The following is a 13,523-nucleotide window of genomic DNA, read 5'->3' on the forward strand; positions in this document are numbered from 1 at the left end:
GAAAACAAGGCATTTGGTGAGTATGTAGTAAGGATGGTGAAGACATATTAAAATGACCAAAAAGAAGGAAAGAAAGAAAATAAGTGACCGGGCCATTCCCAGATAATTTTGTTGAACAAAGTGACTGGCTCATAAAACTTACATAACCAGAAAATAAAACAAAATCAAAATAGGAAATATCATAGTGTAAGAGAAAAAAAAAACATGTAAAGTGATGCAGTTATCCTAGATTATTTCAAGATAACATAAACTTAAAAGCAGAAGGGCACTAAATCTTCCAAACCCTTGATTTCACAACGACCCTGGTTGTCAAACTTGAAAACTGATATGCTTCTATACTGAGAAAACCCGTACAATTGAAAATGTATATCTATACCATGTATTTTGAATCATTTAGGCATCACAGACACTTCTAAATGCTTTATTTTTGCCTCTACCTGTAATAAAATACATTATAATTAGGTCAACCACAACAACTCAACTCTAAATTGAGTTAATATGTCACTTATTAACCAAATCACTGTTACCTCTGGAGTAACCTAGAATCTCCTTTCAACATGAATTGTACTTTTTAATTGTATTTTAGAGTTTAATTAAAATAAGTTCGATTACCAATTGGGGAAAAAATGTAAGCTTATAAATGAAAGTAACTTATATTAAGATTTGGGCTGAATTACCTTATTTAATAACACAGAGAAGAATACATATGGTCCTAAAATTATCAAAATTCAACTTGTGTTGGAATAACTGAATTGGACTATTAAAAAAAAAGAAATAATTTTAAAATCCAGTTAAACCTCAATGGCCAGAGGACAAATACATTTTAATCCTAAATTGTCTTTAGATGAAGTTTGAAATATAGTTTATTCAAAAAAAAAAAATAACTAATGAGTTCCCATCGTGGCTCATGGGAAACGAATCTGTCCATGAGGACACAGGTTCTACCCCTGGCCTCACTCTCTGTTGCCCTGAGCTGTGGTGTAGGTCAAAGAAGGGGCTCAGATCTGGCGTGGCTGTGGCTGTGGCTGGCGGCTACAGATTCAATCCTTAACCTGGGAACCTCCATATGTCGCAGGTGTGTCCCTAAAAAGACAAAATACAAACATACATATCATACGTACATACATACAAAATAGAATAACTAATGAGCGCTCATTGTGCACCAGGCCAAGGGGTTACAAGATTGAACAAGAGGAAGGCTCTGTCCTGGAGTTTCCACAGGTTCATCTTCCAAAGCTCTAAAATCATAATACGTTAATAAAAAGAGTTTACAATCATCCACTTTCCAAAACTCTAAACCTTATTGCTTGATACAAAACTGAAAAATGATTGCCTTTGAAGAGATAATCTTGCCAAAAGCCCTGATATATGAACTTTACACTTGGGAGAGAAAGAATTCATAACCAGTTCCTCAGAAATACATGCGCCCAAGGCTGCCTCTGCTGGCCAACTCCGAGCATCCTTCCAGCAGATTCCCAACTCCCTACACCTGTATCAAACTTACCTCGCTCCTTAAACGCATCCCTTCACGAAAGCAAGAGGCTCCCAAGTAGGCAGCACAGGAATACCCCAGCCTCATCTATCTCCTGAATGTTCGACTTCTAGAAGGGCCTCCTTTAACTGGCCCCAAAATGCTGACTGTAAGGGTTTGAGATATCAGTCTTACATATCAGTCAGCCAGCTCTGAAATACACAAAATCCAGAGCGACTTCTATATGCCGCTAAATTAACGCTTTGAGCGGCTATATATTGGGAGAAAACAGGAAGAAGGCATCTGTTTATCAAGCCGAAAAAAATACGGTGACACATTTCCACCTGAGCTGCTGAAAATCAAACGCTCCCCCCAACCCCCAATAACCCACAAACCAACTCGTCCTCCCCACCCTCGCCCGCAGCGCGCACCCCACCGGGCCCAGGAGGTGGGCGGGGAAGGGTCAAGCTCTCCTTCGCCACCGCTCGGCCTCCGGAGCTCCAGAAGAGGTGGTCAGGTATCCAGGGGCTGTGCCCAGCGCCATTAGCACACCTCCGAGAGCCGCACCGAGCCCCGGCAGGAGGCAAGTTTGACGGGTCCTGGCCCCAGCCCCCCGCCCCTCCCCAGCGGCAGCATCAGCCGCGGGCGGCGGCGAGGGCTGGTCCCCTCCTCACCTACCTACCTACAGGGCGGCTGCGCCGGCTCCTCGGGTCCCGGAGAAGGGGATCCAGTGCACGCATTTCTGGGAGCCGTGGCCTCTGCCGCTGGGCGCGGGGGAGCGCATCCTCCAGGGTGGGTGGAAGGAGGGGTCGGGGGAGGACCGTGTGGTGACGAGGAGCTAGGGCAGGAGGGAGGAACGCCCAGGCGCGCGCCCCGGGGGACCAGCGTCCGGAGCTGCTGGACGCTGCCGCCGCCGGGACTCCTCAGGCCTCTTCCCAAGAGCGGCGCCTGGCCAACCCTGCAGATGCGCCACCGGTCAGGACATCGGCCACGACTGACTCCCTGGCCGGCCGGAGGCGGAGAGCTGCGGGTGGCGCGACGCGGTGCAGACGCCCGCCTCTAGCTCCGCCCGGCCGGTGCCACGCTCTGCGCCCCTCCGCTGCGGCGGGCGCCGGGGAGCTCCGCGGACCCGCTTGGCAGCTCGGGCTGCAGCTGCAGCATCCTCTCCGCCCCGGCGACCTCCGAGCTGGGAGGCTGGGCACCCCCCGCCACCCCCCACCCGCCCCGGCGGCTGCAGCCTCCGCTAAGCCGGCGCAGCCTCAGCCCGGGCCGGGCGGCTCCGCCCCGGAGAGCTGCGCGCGCGGCCTCCGCAGGCCTCGGCCCTTTGTGACGCCTCCCGGGAGCGAGCTCGTTCCGCTCAGGCGGCCGGACTTGGGGCGGCGGATCCTGAGAGGGTCTTCTTACCTCGCCCCGGACCGCACCCCGTGCCGCTAACAGGCAGTAGCCTTCACTCTTCGTGGAGATTAAGCTTTGAGAGCAGAGCTGGAGTTAGAGGGTCTCCCCGAGCTTTAAAGCCTTGAGTTTCCTTCCAACTCGGGGATCACTGGTCACAATAAATTCATCCTGTCTTTTCTGGCGTTGTGTTTTGCAAAGGGGCCCAACATCTCCTCCCCCTTCCCGCTCCTGTCCTCTGTACAGCATCCCGGATGCTGTCAAATTGCAACCATTACAGCAAATTGAGCCCTCCAGGCCAACTCTTGGCAGAGACCCGAGAGAGCCTGGGCTGGGAAGATTTGCATCAGCAACGGGGCAGTGCCTGTTAGCTTCCCATCCCCATTTGGGAGCCGTTCCCTCTACAGTCCCGTGACCAGCACTGCAAGATGATTAGGAGGATTTGGCCATGAGGTTTACCCTCACACACAGAAAAAAAAAAAAAAAAAAAAACAAAAAACACTTCATGGTGGAGCCTGCAGCTGGTCTGATAACATTGGTGTGTCAGAGGCCAAACACCCAGGCACACTAGATAGCGGCCTCCTCTGGCTAGTTGATGCTGCTTATGCTCTAAGAGCCTCCCCAGGAAGGCGGAGTGAAGCGTTTAACAGTGATGGCTTTGGGATTTCAGTTGCAAGTGGTCAAGTTATACTATCTTGCAAAATATGGAATAATCGCCCAATTCTGCACTAAGCATGTATAAAACTGGACCTCGGGCTTACATCTTTTTGGTTTGAATGTGAAGAATTGGGTATTTTTCTTTTTTTCCTTTAGGTATTATGTTAATTGTAAATTATTTTCCAAGGGATATTAGGCTCCTAAAATATAAAGAGCTGATTTCATTGAATCAAAAGAACATGGTTTGGGATCTCCAGAGAAACTGGGCCACTTTCTTTGATGATTCTGAAATCTAAGATTAAATTTTTAAAAAACAGCAAAGAAAAGACAAGTTCTATAGCAGCACAAACTGTGATAAAATCACTAAGACTTCTGGAGATGCATTCTTTTAAATAAAGTGGACATCAGGTGGGGAGCAGGGTAGGAGCTGCATTGTGTATGTGGGTCAGGAAATAGGGCACAGGACTTGACCATTTCCAGGGACTCTGATTGGATCTAGAACCCCAGTTTATTTTCAAAAGATACCTATTATTATTCATGATATTTTGCCCCGTATTCAGAACATGACTATAAGAAGGTATATGTATATATATGATGAATAAGTGACAGAATGAAGTCAATGAGAACTTGGCAGTTGTTTACTCTAAAAACATTTGAAGGAGTTCCCATCCTGACTCAGTGGAAATGAATATGACCAGCATCCATGAGGACACAGGTTCGATCCCTGGCCTCACTCAGTGGGTTAAGGATCTGGCATTGTCACAAGCTGTGATGTAGGTTGCAGATGCAGCTTGGATCCGGCATTGCTGCGGCTGTGTCCTAGGCCAGCGGCTACAGTTCCAATCTGACCCCTAGCCCAGGAATTTCCATAAGTGTAGGGTGCAGCCCTAAAAAGACAAAAAAAACAAAAGCAAAATAAAAAAACAAAAAACATTTATAAAGAGGTCTGCTGTAGAGTGCAGTTTCTGCAGGAAATGCCCATTTAGTTGCAATTCTTAACCATTTTCATCCCTTCATCACACCTTATTGTTTTTCTCTCTATGGATTCCATATTTTGTCAAGAAATAATTAAGCAGTGATCTTTTTTATTAGGCAAAGCTATAACTATGTATTTAAAGTAGAAGCCATCATTGCCACAGCTGTGGTGGAGGTCCCAGCTACAGCTTAGATTTGATCCCTTGCCCAGGAACTTCCATATGCTGTGGGTATGGCCAAAAAACAAAGAAAAAAAGCAGTAGCCAGCAATTATAAAAGATTGTCAGCCTTTCAAAAAACACTGCTTGTAATTTATAGATCCTCTTTATTATCTCCATGAACTCCTCTAGACGGCAGGCTGTATCATATGCTTATTATAAGGTTTTATTACAGTGAAAGTCCTGGTATAATGAGGATTTCAGCTCTTTAGTTTAAAGGTGAGAAAATTCCCCCTTAAAGACTGTTCATTCTTTGTCATTAACTCAGCATTTACTGATCTCCCTAAGCCTTGTCTTCACAGAGAATCAGAAGAAATAAAACCATTCCTTATCCTCTAGATCCATGCGATCCAATACAGTACCCACCAGCCACATGTGGCCATTGAAATTTAAATTAAATTTAAAATGTAGCTTTTCATTCCACTATCCATATATCAAGTGCTAAAGAGCCACACATGGCTAGAGACCACTCACTGGACAGCACAGAATAAAATATTTCCATTATTGCAGCAAATTCTTCTGGACAGCACTGTTCTAAATAGAAGGTGAAATTTTAATTGGGAGATAAGATATAGTATATAAAGTTACTTGGGAAATCTTAGTATGCTCCAGACCAAACCTCATTAGAACGTACTTTTTAAGAACAGGGTAAGCTCTAAAACTTCAGGCTCTGGCTTCAGTCACATCACATGCTGACCTTGGGTACATTATTTAACCTCTGTAAAATTATTTAACCTCTGTAAAAAAAATATTTAATATCTGTAAAAGGGGGATGATAATAGTAACAAATTTCAGGATGGATATAAGGATTACATGAGATAATCCACGAATGATGCTTAGGCTAAAGTCTAGAACATGACCTTCAAGAAAAGTTAGGTATTTTTTGGAGTTCCTGTCATGGCTCAGTGGTTAACAAATCTGACTAGGAATCATGAGGTTGTGGGTTCGATCCCTGGCCTTGCTCAGTGGGTTAAGGATCCAGCATTGGCCTGAGCTGTGGTGTAGGTTGCAGATGCAGCTCGGATCTGGTATTGCTGTGGCTCTGGCACAGTCTGGCAGCTGTAGCTCTGATTTGACCCCTAGCCTGGGAACCTCCACATGCTGCGGGAGTGGCCCTAGAAAAGGCAAAAAAACAAAAAATAAACAAATAAATAAAAAGGAGGAGGAGTCTGCCAGAGCATACTGAGAAAGTAATATATAGGAACAGATTGCTGTCCAGGTACACATATTAGTGACTGGAACTTGTGACTGATTATTTAGAATAAGCCCAATAAATTTGCCCTTTTCTTTTATGCACACCTAATTAAAAAGTTTCTACCGTTGGACAGTTTCTGCTGTCTTATTTCTGCTAGAAATAGTCTATTTAAATAGCTTGAGAATAGCTTGCATTTTACATATATATATAATTTTTCTTTATCTTTTTTGGGGGGCCACACTTGCGGCATATACAGTAAGTTCCTAGGCAAGGGGTTGAATCAGAGCTGCAGTTGCCAGCCTACACCACAGCCACGACAACACCAGATCTGAGCCGCATTTTGACCTACACCAGAACTCACGGCAACACAGTATACTCAACCCTCTAAGTGTGGCCAGGGATAGAACCTGCATCCTCCTGGATACTAGTCGGGTTTGTGACTGCTGAGCCACAGCAGGAACTCCAAGAATGGATATATATTTTTTATACTTTCTGAAAAACATATTTAAATAATCTAATGCTAAGATATAATTTAAAATTCTGAAGTGAGGGAGTTCCTGTTGTAGTGAAGCAGAAAAGAATCCAACTAGTATCCATGATGACATGGGTTGGATCCCTGGCCTTGCTCAGTGGGTTGGGGATCCAGCGTTGTTGTGGCTGTGATGTAGGCCAGCAGCTGCAGGTCTGATTTGACCCCTAGTGTGGGAACTTCCATATACTGCAAGTGGGGCCCTAAAAAGAAAAAAAAATCTGAAGTGGATCCCTAAACTCAAAGTGACATTAAGTGGTAATTTTTGCTTGTATTTATCGGGTAAAAGAAATTTACAGTGCTACAAGCAGAAAAGGAGTTTGTCTAAGGACATAATTAGAGATTCACAAAAAGTTGTTAAAAATGTACTGGGAAGTCCCAGGTTTCCCTCCAGTTATATGCCAGTGATAACATCTTGTACAACTACAGTACAATAGCAAAACCAGAACACTGACATGGGTATGACCTTTAGAGCTCAGTGAGATTTCACCAGCTTTACACATACTTTTGCTTGCTTGTGAGTGTGTGTGATTTTTATGCAATTTTATCATCTGTATAGATTCTTCTACTTACACCACAATAACGTACAGGACCGTTCTATCCCTCCCACAGAGGTACCACACATACCCTTTCACAGTGACCTCCATCCTCCTCCCCACCACATCTCTAATTCCTGTCAATCACTAATCTATTCCCATCTCTATAATTTCAAAAATTCTATATAAATGAGATCATACAATTTATCATCTTTTGGATGGACTTTTTTTTTTTTTCCACTCAGCATAATTCCCTTGGGATCCATCCAAGTTGTTATGTGTATCAATAGTATGTTTCTTTCTTGATAAATCTTCCACGGTACAGGGGTACTACAGTTTAACCATTCACCCACTGAAGGATGTTTGAGCTGATTCTAGTTTTAGGCTATTATGAATGAGGCTGCTGTAAATATTCATGTGCAGATTTTATGTGAACATAAGTTTTCATTTCTCTGGTATAAGTGCCTAAGGGTACAATTGATGAGTCATATATTAAATGCATACTGAGCTTTATAAGAAACTGCCAAACTATTTTCCAGAGTGGCTGTACCATTTTACATTCCTATCAACAGAGTATGCATAATAAATGATGTTTTGGAACTTATTAAATTGAATTATAGTCAAAAGTTTCTTTTACTATTCACCACTCTACAAACTGTAATTGCTTGTTTACTTGAATCCTGCCAGACTAAGCTTCAAGTTCAGGCATCCTGTACCTAACATAGTGACTTACATATAATAGATAGTCAATAAATGTTTGTTCAGTGAATGAACAAATTAATGAATAGAAGAATAGCTGAGTCAAGTTAAAATCAAATTGAAAAATTAAACTGTTGAAAAATTAAAACTATACCTGAATTTGAATTAGATGCCGTGATTTTTCTCCCAATACATAACATTCTTAAGTCAGAAACTGGCACTCTATAAAGTAAGTTAGTTGTGTGGCAATTAATAAAAACTAAATGACAAATTATATTGGGCCAAGATTATTCATTGTAATACTTTGGAAATAGCAAAAAAAAAAAAAAAAGAGAGAATAATCTAAATGACTAATGATGTAAAATTGCTTTAATAGAATGGAATACTACATAGTTATCCAAACAATAAGAAACCTCTATATGTAAAGAATAGACATCTTTTAAAAGAAATTAATTTTTAAAAAGTTACAGAACAGTATGTTGAGTATGCCCCACCTTGTGTAAAATTTTTAAAAAGGAAATTAAAAGAGAAAAGATATATGCATAAAGATGTTTATTCTCCCTACATCAATTTATAAAGTACAGGATGTGCCTGGACCATCTTGTGCCAGAAGGTAAAGAAGTGTTCAAAAATTTATGGGGACATGTCAAACGAATATAGAAGCCAGCACAAAGGGACTCTCTCTGGCCAAACTTGGGACAATTTAAGTATTAAATGAATAAGGACAGCAGTAGATTATAACACACTGACTAGAAACACAAAAATACAAAAAAGAATATGAATCCAAACTGACATTTTAAAATTAAATAAAGAATAAAAAGAGGGAGGAGAGAAAGGAAAGTTTTTACACGAGAATGATAAAATAACACCATTTTGCATGCACTAGAATAATGATTGATTCAGGCAAGGATCATTAGCAGATGCTAAAGCCAGTTAGTGGAATTTTTCTGGGGAACAGAAAATCCATATATTTTCAAAATATAACTTTCACAGGTGATATTTGCTATCTTTTAAAAAATATTTGTAAATTACAAGTGTAAAAGGTAACTTTACCATGGAAAGGAGTTCTGGCTAAGGCACAGCGGGTTAAGGATCCCCGTGTTATCTCTGCGGCAGTGCCAGTTGGCTCCCCAGCCAGTGCGGTGGGTTAAGGATCCAGCGTTGTGGTAAAGGTTGCAGCTGTGATATAGGTGACTCAGATTTGATCGCTGGCCAGACATCTTCCATGAGCCGGGGGTATGGCCAAAAAAGAAAAAAACCAAAACCAAAACCAAACCAAACCAAACCATACAAAACAACAACAAAAAAAGGAGAAATATGGCAGACACCTTCACCAAATTATCAGACTTACTGTATTGGTTTCCTACTGGTACTGCAAAAATTTACCACAAACTCAATGGCTTACAACAGCACAAATTTATATCTAACAGTCCTGTAGTCCAGAATTTTGATGGAGGTCTCACTAGGCTAAACCCTAGGTGCTGGCAGGGCTGTTTTCTTTCTGGAGGCTCTAGGGAAGAACCCCATTTCCTTGCCTTTCTCTGCTTCTAGAGGCCCCCTGCATTCCTTAGTTCATGGTCCCCTTCCTCTGTCTTCAAAGCCTCCTGGCATTATATCACTGGGACTCCAACTCTCCAACCTCCCTCCTTGTCTTAGAAGGATCCCTGTGATGATTTTGGATGTACCCCCCCTCCCATAACATAGGATAATTTTTGCTCTCTCAAAACCCTTAATTAATCACATTTGCAAAACTCCTACTGCCACAGGAAGCATTCATTATTCTGGAGATTAGGACAGAAACATCTCCTGCGGGACATTATTCTGCCTACCCAATTCACCATTAGACATAACACAATACATCAGCAGTATTTGAATTCTGATGTAATGCCCTGAGAAGGACACATCACTTAAGACAGTTTTTCTAACAAAAGAAATATTTATTTAAATGGAGGGAGTTTCTGAAGCAACTGTCCTCCACTATTCAAAAAGGTCAATGCTGTAAAAACAAAACAAAACAAAACAAAAACAAAAACAAACAAAAAAAACAGGATTGGAGAATTGTTTCAGATCAAAAGGAGACTACAGGAGTTCCCGTCGTGGCTCAGTGGTTAACGAATACGACTAGGAACCGTGAGGTTAAGGATCTGGCGTTGCCGTGAGCTGGGGTGTAGGTTGCAGACGCAGCTCGGATCCCGCGTTGCTGTGGCTCTGGCGTAGGCTGGCAGCTATAGCTCCCATTAGACCCCTAGCCTGGGAACCTCCATATGCTGTGGGAGCAGCCCAAGAAATGGCAAAAAACAAAAAAATAAATAAATAATAAAAGACTACAGAAACATGACAACTAAATGCACTGTTTAATCCTTGAGTGGATCCTGGATAAAAAGGAAAAAATATAAAAAGTGTTAGGACAATGGGAAAATTTGACTAGGAACTGTACAATAAATAATGTTGAATTAAATTTAATTTCCTGAGTGACAACTGTATTGCTTGTTCTTTGGAAATAAATGATATAGTAGTTGGAAGTTAAATTTCATGATGTCTGCAACTAACCTCAAATGGTTTCAAATAAAAGATCAAAAGAAAGCAAATTATGGCAAAATGTTAACTACTGAATCTAGATTAGCACTATAAAATAGAAATATAAGGCAAACAGTATATACAACTTAAAATAATCTAGTAGCTACATTAAAAAAAGGAAAATGATGTTAATATTTTAACTCAGTCTTTAGCATTTAGAATGTAATCAATGTAAACGTTATTAACATTTTACATACTTTTTTCTTCATACTAATGCTTAAAAATCCAGTATGTATTCAACAGTTACAGAACACCTCAATTCTTACTCACCACAATGCAGTGGACAAAGTCACATGAAGGAGGCTGGTGTTAATTAGACAGCACAGGTCTAGATGAAGTATATAGGTCATGTGTTCATTGTTTTATACTTGCAGGTTTCTGTAGGTTTGGTATGTTTCAAGTCAAAAATTTGGGGAAAAAAGAAATAGCTATTAAATAAATAAGAAATAAAATAAATAAAATGAAAGATAGCATTTTAACAGAAAAAACTTAACATTGGTTAACTCTGGAAAGAAGAAATAAGGACTGATTAGGGCATAAAAGCAGGATGATGGTTCTCCCTGTACCTTGCTATACCTATTGTACAAGATTGTGACTCTACCTATTAAAACTTAAATTTTTTCTGAAAGTAATATCTGCTTTATTTTTTTAAATTCAAAACTAGGTATTCTTATGCTAAGCAAGTGCTGGTAATCCCCAGTTAAGAGGTAAGAGCTCCACCTACTGCACTCGAGTTCCTAAAAATTCCTTGATATAGGAAAGAGGTGTGTGTCCCATCTAAAATACAGTAATTAAGTTTAGAAATTTCTTCTGGTGATGGTTCCATCTTTACTTATTAGTCTTAATAAGTCATTCTAATCTTCCTGCTTGCATATTATTAAATAATTTCAGATAAATTTTAATCAATAAGCTAAACATCACTTCCCAATTGCTGAAAACCGGAAAAAATAATCCAGTTCAGCCTCACCTATATTCTATGGTGCTGGACAAAGGCTGTAATTCACAGTGGCGCCGGATATTGCGAGCAAGTTCATTACACATTTATGTCTATTTTACTTAAGCCTCCTTTCATCTTGCAGCGGAGCGGGATCTCTTGGGTTACATTTATTCAACTGTAATGGTTGGCACTTTCAAAGTTACATTCTCTTGCCGTCTGCTCCTATTTCATGCGAGTTTCTGAACTGATGGCGGGCTAGAAGGTTTCTTGACTTCTTTGGTAATTGCATCATTTCCTGGTCGTGTCTCGCTCACGACGCGGAGAGGGGAAGCAATTGCCGAGATAATAACACCGTTTGAAAAAACAGGAAGATAATGGAAACAGTGGGTTTTCAGGGTTTTCTTGGATCAGGGTGCAGAGGCCCCAGTTCTTCACTAAGCAAATCACCCACAGCTATCTCAGCTTCTTTAATCTTACTCTCACACAAGTAAATAGAAACAGCCGCGTCCTACGAGGCCAAGAGGCCCTTCCTCACTCGCATTTACAGTGCTCTGTGCCAGGGACGTGTGCAGTGTCGCACCCAGCTCTACAACCGGAAACGCTCTCCGCCGGCGGCAGTCTGTCGTTAGATTTAGCAAAATGTTTAGTGGGAGAGAGGGCAAAACAGAAAGACATATACAGAGACAGAGGTCAGATTCAGCAAGAGCAGCTAAAATGATCGAGAAAATAATAAAGCAAATTACAAGGTTCTGGACAGTACTCTCACTTTGGCTAAGTATAGATATTTACATTTAACACAGTTGGGACGAAGTCTAAGGATGCCTTTTCCAGCATGGCAGTCGGAAGAAGATTCTGTTTGGAAGATCTGGCTTTTTTTTCTTGGGAGCCGCTGCCGAGCTCGCCGAGTGCGCAGCGCGAATTTGATGGAGTTTAGGAGACTGAAACCTAAAATAAGAACGAGGTGGGCAGGGCTTACAAGCAGTCTTACTTTCCACTGGTCACGCCTAGGTGACGATTTGTAAAGAAGCAAATGCACTCTGAAGAGCAGCCTAAGCAGGTTCCCTGGTGGTCTAGTGGTTAGGATTCGGCGCTCTCACCGCCGCGGCCCGGGTTCGATTCCCGGTCAGGGAATTACCTCTTTTCCTCAATGGTAACTGAGTCGCGTTTTGTTACTCTTTCATTCGTGATTTGCTACTTTTTCCATTATAGAAATTCAATTCGTTTTTAATATTACTGAATCTAAAATTTAGAATACATAATGCTTTTTTAAACAGATGTTATTTACAATCAACTAATAAAAAGGAACTTGACTCTAAAGTACTCTAAATACAACTTAAGCCACTTCTAAAATTGCATTTTCCAGTTTTTGAAGATAATTCAGATATGTATACAAGCATTAATTTTTTAAGCCTTTGTTAACCTGTAACTTCGTTTGACTAATAAATAATTATAGGAGGGCTATTTCCTATTTTGCATGATGCTTAAAGTCAAGTTACACATACTCAGATTAGGTGCTTCTAGATTGAATGTACTGAAGCCTTTCTTATCCTCCTGTTCTCCTATATGAATCTAAGATTTTTTTTTTTTTGACTTATGCTGTTGGTTAGTTATCAATCAGCTGCCTTATATTTTCTCCTACGAACCCATTTTAGTTAATTATTTTATATTTTAACTTTTCTCAAAGAGATTCACACAAACATGGCAAATTTCTTGCATCCAGTGTGTTGGTTCTCTGAAGGTAAAACATACAGGCTTCACAGAAAATGAAGGTAAGTATCATTTGGAATTCTTACTTTTCTGGCAAAGAAGGACTCTAGGAGTTCCCCAAAAGAAAATATGAAAATGTTGGAGTCAAAAAGAAGACAAAATGGTGCTACATAGACATTCTTTTTTTTTAATCCTGAAATTTCAAAATTATTCTAACCTTTGCTACTTTTTTTTTTTTTTTTTTTTTTTTTTGTCTTTTTGCTATTTCTTGGGCCGCTCCCGCGGCATATGGAGGTTCCCAGGCTAGGGGTCCAATCAGAGCTGTAGTCTCCGGCCTACGCCAGAGCCACAGCAACGCAGGATCCGATCCGCATCTGCGGCCTACACCACAGCTCACGGCACGCGGGATCCTTAACCCACTGAGCAAGGGCAGGGACCGAACCGCAAACTCATGGTTCCTAGTTGGATTCGCTAACCACTGCGCCACAACGGGAACTCTCCCTTTGCTACTTTTTAAGTTATTGCGTTTTGGCCATTTCATTTTAAACTTGAAATTTCTTAAGAAATAGACAAAGGGCTTGATTACAGCTAATATGGATTTGTCTTCCTTTCATTTCAGCTGTGCTGAGA

The 13,523-nt window shown here is 41.2% G+C and overlaps 1 protein-coding gene and 1 non-coding gene across 48 annotated transcripts in view; one reads left to right on the forward strand and one right to left on the reverse strand.

The window, feature by feature from the left end:
- Positions 1-12,108, reverse strand: part of NCOA7 (nuclear receptor coactivator 7) — a 159,768-nt gene extending 147,660 nt beyond the window's left edge. For 21 of the 47 annotated variants that reach the window (XM_005659211.4, XM_003121219.7, XM_084957501.1 and 18 more), the window contains exon 1: positions 2,154-2,265. The gene's annotated coding sequence lies outside the window, so the exon portion shown is untranslated. Of the gene's footprint in view, positions 1-1,504; positions 2,497-2,875; positions 3,287-10,519; positions 10,628-11,216; positions 11,806-11,975 lie in introns of those variants that run through there. The other 26 variants (XM_084957534.1, XM_084957379.1, XM_084957362.1 and 23 more) reach the window with 6 other exon arrangements.
- A 137-nt stretch (positions 12,109-12,245) lies between these two features.
- On the forward strand, positions 12,246-12,317 carry TRNAE-CUC (transfer RNA glutamic acid (anticodon CUC)). Its single transcript has one exon. It is a non-coding gene; the product is annotated as a tRNA-Glu (tRNA).
- The last annotated feature ends 1,206 nt before the right edge of the window (positions 12,318-13,523 follow it).

Source organism: Sus scrofa, chromosome 1 (assembly GCF_054392235.1).
Source record: "Sus scrofa isolate SSC_HxYL_T2T_F1_AM1 chromosome 1, Sscrofa_HxYL_maternal_Yorkshire_Landrace_v2.0, whole genome shotgun sequence".
In the NCBI taxonomy this organism is placed as follows: domain Eukaryota; kingdom Metazoa; phylum Chordata; class Mammalia; order Artiodactyla; family Suidae; genus Sus; species Sus scrofa.